At 49.2% G+C, this 13,100-nt stretch overlaps 1 protein-coding gene across 2 annotated transcripts in view; it reads left to right on the top strand.

Annotated features, from left to right (window-relative positions):
• The window catches only part of SETBP1 (SET binding protein 1), a 426,061-nt gene that overhangs the window by 181,394 nt on the left and 231,567 nt on the right, over positions 1–13,100 (top strand). The window lies entirely within an intron of this gene.

The following is a 13,100-nucleotide window of genomic DNA, read 5'->3' as shown; positions in this document are numbered from 1 at the left end:
ACTTTGCTGGAGGGCAAGATTACTCACACCCTAGTCTGTGGACTGAAGAATTCAGTGGAAGCTTAATCCGGAGGGGATTGGATATAGGCATCCACAGGCAACCTTAGCCTTCTTCAATTTGGGTGTTCAGCATTGAAGCTCTGGCACTTTGAACCTTGCTCCTACACTCACGCCAAGCACGGGAAGTATGTTCCCCATTGATGTGGATGGGAGACCTCTACAGGGCACAACAGTGGACGCTTTTACACATCATATTCTTTGGTACTTTAGTTCAGCTCAGAACAATGGGAAGGAGCCTGACCCCCACCTGATCTGAAGTGCTTTTTTTTTGTTCCATGCCATTGGACTCTCTGGAACTTCTGCGGTTCTTGTACCAGGGTCCACTACCCCATGGAATGTGAGAGACACAGATATTTAGGGCCCAGCTGCTCCCTTCCTGGGATCCCTTAGTGCTGATGGTTTCCTTCAAGATTTGGTTTATTTAGGCTGATAAGAAAGGACTTTGGCCATGGCTCCTCCCTCCTCCCCTGTCCAAGGAGGTGTGAGGTGAGCTGGATGGGAACTGTCTTTCCAACCTTTTCCTGATTGCAAATCAGGCCATCACCACAATCATTCCTCCAGCTCTCAATCCCTTTGTTAGCCCCTTTGGAAAGCCCACCGCCAGGCAGGCCCACCCGCACACACGTGACACTTTAATAACACAATGCTGGGAGCTGACAGTTGTTGTGGCATGCCGGAGCCACGCTGAGACAGATGTGACGAAGATGAACTGATCCCATTTTTAAGAGAATGAAATAAGCTCTTTAAAACTAATAATCAGGCGCTCTCTCAGGCTGATCCACACTCAACTGTCGGTTTGAAGGATGAGACCCTGATGTGACTTCTCAGCAATGAATGATTTTCTTAATATCTTAAAAAAGCCCAGCCTTCTCTTTGCTTCTTTCCACAGAATTAAGTATTACACAGTAGACTGATGGGAGGCCCGGGAAGGGCTGCCCTGGTGAGGGGAGGTCTGCGAAGGAAACGCAGAAACTGTGCTCCCTGAAGTGGGACTCCAGGGGGAGGAGGCCACAGGGAGGTGGCTGACATCCACTTACAGGGAAAGTCTAATCGCTTCCCTCCCGCTCCCTCACTTCTGGGCATCCTGATGCAGGCATCTGTGTCCAACATCGGTGCCCCAAACTCAAAACCAAACTCATTGCCACTGAGTCAACATCGACTCAGGGTGACACTATAGGACAGAGTAGAATGGTGGGTTTCCAAGATTGTAGTACTTTATGAGAATCTAAAGCCTCCTCTTTCTCCCTTAAAGAGACTGGTGGTTTTGAACTATTGACTTTGGGGTTAGCAGCCCAATGTTTACCCCCTAAACCAATAGGACGAGACTGGACGTGACCAAACCCTGCTGCTGCTGGGCTGATGATCAGGCTACACACCCTTTTTGTACATCTCATGTAGTCACACCAGTTGATCTGAGTGATAACAGAGATCTGAAGGACAGGGCCCTGGCTAGATGGATCACCCATTCTCTTGGGAGTCCAGCCCTAGGCTGTGCCACAGGAGGTGCCAGTCGAAAGGCACACCAAACCATGCCAAACCCAGTGCCATCAGATCAAATCTGGCTTTTAGCGCCCCCCCCCCCCCGCCCACCCCCGTATAGGGCTTCCCAGGTTGTAAATCCTTACTGGCGAGAACAGTCTCCTTTTTCTCCCACAGAGAAGCTGGTGAGTTTGAACCACAGATCTGTGGTTAGCAGTTTAGGGCTTATTCCTCAGGGCTACTGGAGCTTTGTGGTGCAACTTGTTAATGAATTCAGGTGGGAAATTTGAGTTCACCCCGAAGCACCTCAGAAGAGTTTGTGCTTTTGAAGAAGTAGCCAGTGGAAACCCATAGGCTGCAGTTTCACTCTAAGGCATAGGAGAAAGCTGAGCCCACAGCACCGTGTGTGCGATGCCCGGATGCCTTGAGGTTGTAACAGGGGGGTGCTGACCAGTGTCGGGGATGGAGGTAAATGGAAACCTGAGTTAAAAGAGATGCGATGAGCATTTCCTCCTAGAATGGCGGAGTGACTGTGAGAGGTGCTGCGATCTGTAGAGTCAGCAGTTAGAAACCGCCATCCACCCCCAGAAAGACGGGGCGGTGGGGGTTTCTCTCCTGTAAACAGTCACAGCCTTGAGACCCCAGAGGGGCAGTTCTATGCTGCCCTACAGGCCCACGAGGAGCCCAAATGGAATCGGTAGCAGTGAGTAAGAGTTACGGTTTTTAAAGGCATTTATGCGGAGTCAACTCAAAAGCAAACTCACTCTCATCAACCTAATTCTGACTCAAAGGAAGAGTCAAACTGCCCCTTGTGGGTTTCAGGGGCTGTAAATCTTTGCAGGAGCAGAAAGCCTGACTTTTCTCTTGTGGAGCGGCTGTAGGTTCAGTCCACTGACCCTGCATAGTAGCCCGACTTTTTTTATAAAGTGCCACACACTAAGTGTGTGAATGAAAGTGGGTTCAGATTGGCTGTCCTGGATTTTCAGGAAGGACATAGAGGCATATGGTCCAATCTCCTCAGGTGGAGCGCAGTGGCGATGACCTGTGACTTTTGACAGTATTGGGGGCAGGGAACTGTGAGGTGACCCCTCTGACCAGGTGTAGACCCTACGTCACCTGGCTCCATCTTACCTTTTATATGAATTTACATATATTGTTTCTTATTATTTTTCTTGGAGTGGGCGCCTTGTACCAGTACTGCAATTCTCCCCAGTAGGCCAGCGCACGTGCATGTTCCTGTGGGTGTCCATGGCTCATGTTGTGGTGCAGCTCCCTGAATAGTCTGCATTTCTGATTACGTGGCCCTTCACCTAATTTGTCAAGGTCACAATGTCCAACTTGGGATTTTCGTTGTTCTAGCAGAGGACCCTGGATTAAAGATGGGAACCGATTTGTCCAAAGTCTCCCAGCCAATGAGTAGCAGGTCTTCGGGCTCGGATATTCAGTGCTATTACTACTGTCCAGCACCAAGACAACCTTCACTGGACCCCAGCAGGGACTGAGAGCTAACTCTGCAAGGGTCCATGCTTGGTGGCATGTGTCTCTTGCAGAAAAGCTCTGCTTAGCTCAGAAAAATCCACTTCTCATGCTCTTCTGTTGTGGGCAAAGGGAGCTGATCATTGTCAATGTGCCGCAGCCCTGGGCTGTTTTCCCATCCTCGCGGATTCAGCCCTATTGTAATAATGTTATACATCCGAAAATATACTTCTTTGTCTTGAGCCAGGTTTCCCAAGCTTGAGTAAAGGAATTGTCTTTGATGCCCTGGACAGGGTCCAGGCATCTGGAGTAATGAGAGAAGGGAATGAAGAAATAGCCCAACTCTCCGAGTCCCAGTTCCCAACCCTGCCAAGGGTTGTGAGAGAGAGAAAAAAAAATGTACAAAGTATTTTAGAGCATAAAATGCATCTAGTCCTGGCACTGAATTCAGAATCATTTGGAGAGTGTTTTTGAAAAGTCAGTGCTGGGACTCCCTGTGCCCAGAGATTTCATTTCAATGACCTGCTGCAGATTCTGAACATCACGTTTGAAAAGCTCCCAGGTGAGTCTAATGTGTAGCTGTGGTTTAGAACCTCTTACTCAGTCTCCTTCCTAGTGTCACAAAACAAGGGCACTGGTACCCAGAGAGTCTAATTTTTCTGTGTTCGCTGTCTAAAAAACACTTCAAAACTTAGTAGCTCAAAATAATACACATGTATTTCCCCTTCTAGTTCTGTGAATTGACTCTAGAAACTGCCAAGCTGGGTCCTTCTGGCTCATGATCTCAGGAAGTCAAAGTCCAGAAAGATGTTGACTGTGACTGTGGACAGGGATGGTTTGAGGGTGCAGTTGGGTCTTCTTCATTCATTCCCTTGCCTCACAAGCCAGTGCTGGCTTTCAGTGCATTGAAGTTCCTTGCATGTGGACCTCAATACAGGGCTGTTTGGATCTGCACAACCTGACAGGTGCCATTTCTTAGAGCAAGAGATCCGAGGAGGTAGCCATGGTGCCTCTAGTGACCTGGCTTGGGATGTCAGGAAAGCCAGCCCACACTGAGCAAGAACAAGGGTAGGGTCCCGTGTTTAAAAGTGAGCAGATCAAAGAATTTGTGGCTACAAAGTCAAACTCACGATGGTCAATGACCCCTGACCTTGCTGAGGACCACAGATCCTCTAGTGCCTGCCCACCTAGATGGTAGATTCTCGTGATGAATCAAGAGAGTCTAAGTAAGGAAGTGCCCATCAAGTATGTAGGAGCCCATCAGTGACCTCCTTCCGATGACAAGGCTGGCTCTTGAAAGCATTGGGGTCCAAAGTAAAATCCCCATCTTAGCCAAACCTGTGACTTTCCCGCTTCTTGTGTGATTCACCCTGCCTTGCTGCCTCTTTTCACCCATCAGATTCCCTCGGAGGAAGCAGCTTGCCGTGCCATTAGAAGTATGTGAGCACCCCCTGGGCTATTCCGTAACAGCAACGGCATATCATATAATTTCCTCCGCAGGCTGGTTGCAGCCAATGTCGAGTCATTTGTATTAATGACAGCTTGGGGGTGATTTAGTGTGACCTCACTTCGATAAAAGCCATTTAAAGCTCATAAATATGAGTGACATGCTGCCTCCCTGGCTGGGATTTTTTAAGAGAAATTGAGATTTGCATTGCATTCAAGTTTGATAGTTGGGGGGTGGGCATGGGCTGGGCTGGGGGAAACAAAGTGGGGGAAGGAATGGGACAGAGGGAGGCAAAGAGAGTGAGGGAGGGCCTGAGGGAGCGATCAGCATTATGGGTGTTCACCCGGAGGGGTGGAGGGGTGTCTGACCCCCCTGCCCTGGCCGAGGCGCATCGCTGGCCTTTCAGAGTACAGCCAGGGATGAGTGAAGGGCACAGCTCTGAGGGAGGGCCCAAGGAAGCACTTAGGAGTGAACAGGTCACCAGCCTTTATAAGCCATTTACTTCCTCTTTTAAAAGCATTGTTAAATCACAACCAAATTACAGTAAATTGTCGATTTTTATTTGAACAGGAAAGCCCTATAGCTTCACTCCTCCTAGCACTGCTCCCTGGGGCCAGATTGTGCTGGAGGTGGAGCAGGTGACTACCCCAGAGTCATATATCTGAAGGGTACCAGCCTCCTCCTCCCCTCCCCCACAAAGCATCTCTGAGTGATTTGGGGGTGCTTCCAATCCCATCATTTAAGCACCTGCTTTCTGGCTGCTCGATCTGCATGGACTATGGATTCCTGAGAGGAAATTGTCTTCAGTGTCTCTGTTAACACCCAGTGGTGGGGGGTGAGGCCAAGGGCAGGGGCTCGGCTGGTGGTGGCAAGGAAGCCGTCTGGGATCAGCGTGGAAAGGAACTGAGAGGAGAAACCCATGAGACGGCCACTCTGTGACACGGGTCTGACCGATCTCATGATGTGTTCCCCTTGCTTGCTGTCAGACAACAGGAACCATTAGGTGTAGACTGTGATCTCTCCCGTGGATTCCCATCGACAATTTAGGGGAAACTTCTAGAAGGTGGCAATGTCAGCCTTGAGCTCCTGAAGCCCCAGCAGACCCTCTAGGGCTGCCCTCTCGTTGAACGTGTGACGACGCCAAGGCCACACACCTGCTTAGCCAGGGAGACTGACAGTGGCCAGTGCGTCCGCTCCTGGTCCAGAGATGTTTGCTCACCTGGCTCTCTCATCCAATGAGCCAGGCCTTCTCTGCCAGCAGGTTTACTTCTGTTATTCAGAAATTATCTCTACAGATCAGAATTTGGGGAAGGAGGAGGATGGGAAGGATGTCAGTAGGCAGGTACATCATGTGAAATACCGACTTGTCCAGAGACCTCACCTATGGGACCTGGTCAGACACTTTGACCAACACAGCATTTTATCAAGCTCTGAATCATGTGTCACCCTTTGAAAATATGGAGAATCCTCCTGCACATATACCAACAGCTGGCTTGGATAAATGGTGGCCGTCACCTTTGGTGTCCCAGTGGCCCATTTCTCTCGGAGAACTCACTTGAATGTGTGTCCCCAAACTAATTAACCCAGCTCCAAGCCAATTAGCCCCACGTTTTCCCTATGGGAAAACTGAGTCTCCGAAGGTTGAAGTGGGTCATCAGGGAGGCAAAAGGGGCAGTGGCCCAGTCAGAGCAGAGTGCTGCTCATACCCACTTCTTAAGATGCAACTGGAAAACCCTGCCACATGGGGCCCATTTAATCCGGGTCTCCACATGGTTCTCCTATCCATCACAGTGCCTTGTGTGATGTAGGATCCACAGTAAGATTTAGCCAAGGAACCCCTGATTGGCACATGGGAGAGTCTCAATGCATCCTCACGGAATACAGTCCATAAACCCCAGAGCAAGTTCAGACAGTGTCTCTACAAACACTTCTATTAGTGCGTCTCAATGGCATGATTTTCCCTCAAATTATATGGGTCTACCAAGCTGGCATCTCGCCAAACTACTCTTGTCTTTTATCCAGATTCTTGTTTATTCTTTTCCCAAAGATCTAATTTTCACTCCTGTCCTTTTTATTAAGGGTGTGTAGGGCTCTGTTCTTTGACACGTAATGCTCGTTCACATATGTGGGTCAAAGGGCTGTATTTTCTTACTCAGGTAACTTCATTGTCCATTAAAGCTTTTAGAAGTGCAAACACGGGGTCGATGCCAGCAGCCCCATGCTGCTGGAGTCATAGTTTGTCCAAACGCTGTCAGGAATCGCACTGCCCCAGAGTGTTTCTCCCTCTCTTTGCTTTGGTTTTTCCTTTCACTAGCGCGCACGCGCACACACACATACACGCACGCATGCTGCTTTCCCCCCAAAACAAAGCAAAACAAAACAAGGAAGCCGCTCCCATACTGCTGTGACTTGAGTCAAAGAGAGCCAGACACTTTGTTTTTCTTACCAATGGTCTGTCCAAGGAGGGCCCTGTGTGTGGAGATGAGGGGGGCGGAGTCTGTGTGGGAGATGCTGAGTGGGAAGCGCTGAGGTTAGCCGCATGCTCGGGGCAGAGTTCATAAAGTCAAAGCTGGGATTTGGAGTCAAGGTGGGCTTCCCTAAAGCCCTGCATGCATCAGGCTGTGAAAGAAGACCAGCAGTAGAGGCAGGTTAAGAACATGGATTAGTTGACCAGCCCAATAAGACTGCCTCAACTTTGTGTATCTATAACGGTCCTAGTTAATGGAACCTTCCATGTGCCAGAAGAGGAGATTGTTGGTGAGTTTTATGGACAGGGGCAGCCTCAAAGGCAAGGGGTACGTTGCCAGACCAGGAAGGGTCCCTGCATACAGGGTGAGGGTAGGCATGGATGCTCTCAAGCATGCAATAAGATTCCCTGGAGAGAGATTGGTTTTGTGGGATTGGTGACAATTAAGATTTGGTGGGGTGGAAAGGGGGAACTGATGACAAGGATCTACATAGAACCTCCTCTCTGGGGGACGGACAACAGAAAAGTGGGTGAAGGGAGACATTGGACAGTGTAAGACATGACAAAATAATAATTTATCAATTATCAAGGATTCATGAGGGAGGGGATGGTGGGGAGGGAAACATGAGGAGCTGAGACCAAGGGCTCAAGTAGAAACCAAATGTTTTGAGAATGGTGATGGCAGCAAACGTACAAATGTGCTTGACACAATGGATGTATGTGTGGATTGTGATAAGAGTTGTACGAATCCCCATTAAAATTATTTAAAAAAATAAAAGGAAGTCTGAGGAGCAAATAAAAAAGATGTGCTCATGTGAGGAAGTGTTGTCATTGTTGTTGCTTTTTCCCGAATACCACGGATCGGATACTTTTCACTCTTCCTGTTTACTACAGGGTGTTTGCCCAAAAGTTTGCACAAGTGATTAGAGAAGAGACGAATGGCCTATTTTCTTATCAATGCATAGCTTATTTACCTAGTGTTCTGCCACGGAAACAAAATAAAAGAAAGAAAAAGAAATGAGCGGATGACTTTGAAGAAGAGGGTGCAAGTGGGAAATCAGGGAGTGGTTCTAGGAGGCTATCTTCTTTTTGTCATCAGCCCTGGAAGTTCATGGCCGTTCTGGCATTCTTTGCCATTCTTCGGCATCCCTTGTAGACCTGTCCTCCGGTGGCATCTGCCCTCCTCCACGGGTGTGTGTCTTCGGCTCTTCTCCTTTGGTAACTCAGCCATGATTAGGTCTAGGACCCACCCTACTCTTACAAATGGTGTCATTGATTTTTTTTTTGTTTTGTTTCCACATAGGGTTGAGTTTCCAGATATGAGGGTTGGGATTTCAAGACACATGGGGAAGGGACACAATTCTTTCCATTGCCATGTAGACTAGAGGAAGTTGGGTCACGTGCACTTGTTGGTCTGGAGGGCAGTGCTCACTAAGCTGGGCATTTCCCCGAGAGCTAGAGAACATCTCTGTATCATGGCTCTTCTGAGATCAGAGGCATTTCCAGCCATGTCGGGCAGCCAAGGAGCTTCCTTTTGACTTTCCTCATTAACCTGGATGCCTTCTGAATAGCCTGATTATAGTCACACACACATACAACTTTCTCGGAAGCAGGCGGCTTCACACTTTATCTCATTAACCTACGTGGGATCCTGGGAGCTGGGTTCCCGTTCTGAACACCATGATGCTCTGTTAGATGCTTTCCAGCAGACAGCCTGTGGTTTCTGGATGATTAATTTCCCTGTTGGCTTGCACAATGGGACGGACTTGGAGGAGGAAGACCCCGTACCTGGAGGCTCCATGTCCCTCAGCACCCAAAGGGACAGCCCATTTGCACACAGCTTGCACTGGCAGGGCGCAGCTTTCTCTCATCCCACAGCTCTGGGGACCCTCCCCATGGGCAGTGGACTCACTGCTCTCAACAGCCCCCCTCCTCTGCCTTCTCATTTATCTAAATTCACCAGGGATCCCAGTTCTAATTAATTACTGTCTACTCTAGACTCAAGAGGGAAACCTGCTTGGTGAGGAGGGGGGATAGATGCAGAAATTCAATCAAGACCTTCAGATTGCAAGGCCTGTCGTTGGCAGCACCCCCTCTTTGCAGTGTCAGTGAGAACAGAAAACTGGCTCTGTGAATTTGAAGTGGCCTGCTTGTTTCCCAGTGCTGAGCAGAGGGGGAGCCTGGAGGTGCCTAAGAACATGAGCCTCCCTGAGCCTCAGCCAGGAACTCAGAGGCCTCTGGATCAGGAGTTAAAGAAACCACATTCTCACCTGCTGCCTTGGCTTAACCCTTAATCCTCTGCAGTCCTTCCAGAGAGGCTGAGGGGATGGCTCAGGGGATGGAGCACAGTGCTTCCCAACCCTGGCTGCACTTCTGAACCACCTGTGGAGTATTCAAGGATTCAGGTGCTCAACCCAGTACCTTCCATGGTCTTTGTCATTGTCATGAGCATCACTGTGGACACCCTTTTATTGCTCTTATAGCACCTTCTTTTGAAACATTGATATTCAATCACATACCATAAAATCCACTCTTTTAGAATAGTGTTGTGTAAACCAACAATTACCACTATCTGATTTCAGGTCATTTAAATTACGACACCCCCCTCCAACCCCCCAAAGAAACCTGATACCCATTACCAGTCACTTCTATCCTTCCTTTTCCTAATCTTAACCAACAAACTGAATCAGGATTCTAACCCTGAGGGGTCCTATAGGGCAGAGTAGAGCTGCCCCATAAGTTTCTGAGTTGGTATGGGTTGTGCATTGGGTTCCTGATTGCAAGGTCAACGTGTTCAAAACCACCAGCCATTCCTCAAGAGAAAGATGAGGCTTTCTACTCCCACAAAAATTAACAACCTCAGAAAACCCACAGAGACAGTTCTGTTCTGTCCTATCGGGTTACTATGGGTCAGAACCAACTCAGGGGCAGTGCGTTGGTTCTTGCTGAAATTCAACAACCGCATTTTTCTCCTGCAGAGCAGCTGATGACTTGGAGCGACCACATGTTCAGTTAGCAGCTGAACCCTTAGCCAAGGTACCACCAGAACTCCAACCCACTCCTCTGCGCTCTAGTCAGAGAATGGCAAAGCAGGTTCAGCAGATGACAACCCTAGAGCAGGAAAACACCCTGACTTAGCGACAATGGCCAGGGAGGTCTCTAGGTTTAGGATCATTTTGTACTTGAAGCAGCGTTTTGAACCATTTTAAACTGGTTCAGTCATACAAATAGAGTGAGATCAGAGCAGACCCCAAATATTAAACTTTGTGGGAAGCAGACTGACAAAAACCAGAAGATTATGAGGTGTAGCCTTGGGATGGGTGACTTGGAAGAGGCAGAGTGAGCCCTTTGGGAAAACTGATGGTGGAAGAAGTACATGAATTCCAGGACTGTGGAGAGCAACACACTCTCAAAGTGGGCCAGGCTACACTATTTCCGATTTTGCTCATCAAGAGATTTGGTTGCTTTGCAACACGCATGACTCTGCATTTCTAAGACGCACATCCCATTTCTAGCAGGATGTCAATCCATGGATCTTTCTCATCCGAGTTGCCATTCCACTTCACCCACATTTTATAAATTGGGGTTCCTTCCAGCTGCCCTTCAGCAGCCATGACTGAACTGAGGAGAACCCATTGGAAGCCCTGACTCAACGTTAGGGAGTGAGTCGGAAGCCTTGGTGCTCAACCTTGGCTCTGCAAAAAGGGCCTCCCTGGTGATTCTTAAAAACTCTTTAGGGTCCTCTCCATCCTTTACCCCGTCCCCCAAATAAACCAAACCAAAAAGCTCAGAGCCACTGAGTCGCATCTGATCCAGTCTGCCGCTCCCTGGGATTTCCAAAGCTGTAAATCTTCCTCCCGAGGAGCAGCTGGTGGCTTTGACACGCTGAGCTCTCAGTTAGCAACAGAGCGACCACCGTGCCCCCAGTGCTCGGGCGCCATCCTGGAGACAGTAAACAACAATTGCTGGAGTAACGTGGGTGTGTCATTCTGTAGCACAAATACACGAGACTTCAGGGGACTGTGTAAAAAGAACAGCAAGGAGGCTTGGGGAGCGTGAGTGTAGAGAGGCAGTCAGAGTGCACGCTGCCAGCTCCCAGAAGGTTTGGAAGCCCACAGAGCGGACTGCGGAGAGTATTGTGAAGATGGGTCATAAATGACGAGCAGCCACTGGGGAGTTGTGGGGCAGGTTGAGAGCATCCCACGTGCACTGTGTGGAGCAGAACAAGCACATCTGTGCCCTCGCCATGGAAGCAGCCACACAGACTGGAGGTAGCCTGCAGAGACGCTCTTTGCTCCTATAGAATGTGCACATAGTTAATCCGTGTTTGTTATATGTATCTAGAAAAGACGTTTCTACCCACATCAAGGGCTAGAAGTCACGAAACTAGAAGCCTTTGAACTCACCACATTCTAATTCCCTCCCCCCTGGCATTTGAGATGAAGAAGATAAATGTATCTCTAGGAGCCGGCGCTGGGAGGGCCTCCAACGGTCTCATTTCTTCCAGGAGAGGTGGTTTAAAACATGCAAACACAATGAAACAGATGAGAAGAGTTGCAGATTACATTTCTGACAATGCGTAATCTCCGCTTGTTTGAGCCTTGTCATTAGGAAGCCAGCTGATGATTCTGGCAGTGCTGGTCTCTAACTCCCAGCGGACAGAAACAGGCATGAAGAGAATTACATCTCTCCAAGGATGGGGCCAGAGGTCATTTCATGCATTGGACAGCTGGGTCTAGTCATAGGGATGTGCTCTGGCCTCCAGTGTTTAGCAGAATAGCCACCAGCCTCGATGTCAGCTTCGCGTGTTTGCTGTCTGTTACAAATGAGGCTGGAGCTGTGGAGGCTCAAGACTCAGCCCCGGAAATCTCCAACTGTTCTCCCCAATAGCATGTCTTCATTGCAAAGCCCTGGTCCCACCACTGTGCCATGGGAGGGAGAGGTAATGAATGTGTCTTCAATGGAGGCCTGTGCTCAAGCCCCCAGAACTGCCCCTGGGGGCAGGCAATTGGCCTTGCCCCATGAACCTCCATTGGCAAGGGCTTAGTAAAACACCTCTGGGTGGGTTCGGTGAGGTCTCGCTCCTGCAATCTCAGTGAACAAAAAGAGATACTGCTTCTCCTCACTCCCTGGCACCATAATGTCCCTGAATCCCACGTTTCCAAATGAAAGCCACAGGATTGGGGGGGTGGGGGCAGAGCTTGGGAATTTTACCTCTGGATTAACTGTAAGAGTTTCTATTTGATAACCTGTAAAATGAGAGGTTTGGATTGAACACGGAGGGAGGTGCCCTGCATGGCGATGCTCTCCCTACTCGGCAGGGTGCTCAAGTGTGAGTGGGCTGAGAGGTGAGGTGAGGTGGGGTGCTGGTTGGGCTCACGCTGTGTAGTGGGGAGACAGCTCTTCCCCATCGTGATCTTTGGTCTTAGGCAAATCATGGAACCTCGCTGAACTTCAGATTCTCTGTCTTCAAAATGGGGGTACTCAGGCCAATGCAGAAAATTCAAGGGGAGGAGCACTGAGATTTGTGTGATTCACTGCATGGGTGCCCCATCAGCAAGCTGTGGAGTTTGGTTAATTTTTGTTGTTATTATTGCCCTGAAAGTGTCCCATTCAAAACATGCAGAGCTCGGCAAAGAAAAGGATTCACTTGGAAAATGTCTCCAAATCGCCCAAGTCCCTCTCCGTTTGTTTCCCTGCCCCAACCTCTCATTCTCAAAAACAAAGCAAAACAGAAACTCCTTGCCATGGAGTGGATGCAGACCAGTGGTGACCTTCTAAGGCAGGGTAGAACTGCGCCTCTGGGTTTCTGAGACTGTGACTCTTTCTGGATCTCCTGAGATCCGAATTGCTGACCTTGCAGTTAGCAGCTCAGAGAGGAACCGCTATGCCACCAGGGCTCCTCTTTCTCAGTGTGAATGAAAATCCCAGTGAAATCACATCGATTCCAAATCATAGTAACCCTATTGAAGGGTTCCCAAACTGGGGGCAGACGGCCTCAGCTTTACCCAGCAGGTGACTGGGGAGTACGTACTGCTGACTCTGGGATGAGCTAGCGCTTCAACCTGTATCCCACTGTGTCACCGAGCCCTCTTTCTTGTGGGGGACCCCAAAGTGCCCCCACATGGACTCTAGGCTCTTCCTTAGCTCCCTCTACGAGAGGAAAATGGG

The sequence above is a fragment of the Tenrec ecaudatus genome, chromosome 15, assembly GCF_050624435.1.
Source record: "Tenrec ecaudatus isolate mTenEca1 chromosome 15, mTenEca1.hap1, whole genome shotgun sequence".
NCBI lineage: Eukaryota > Metazoa > Chordata > Mammalia > Afrosoricida > Tenrecidae > Tenrec > Tenrec ecaudatus.
This window is presented reverse-complemented; position numbering and strand designations above follow the sequence as displayed.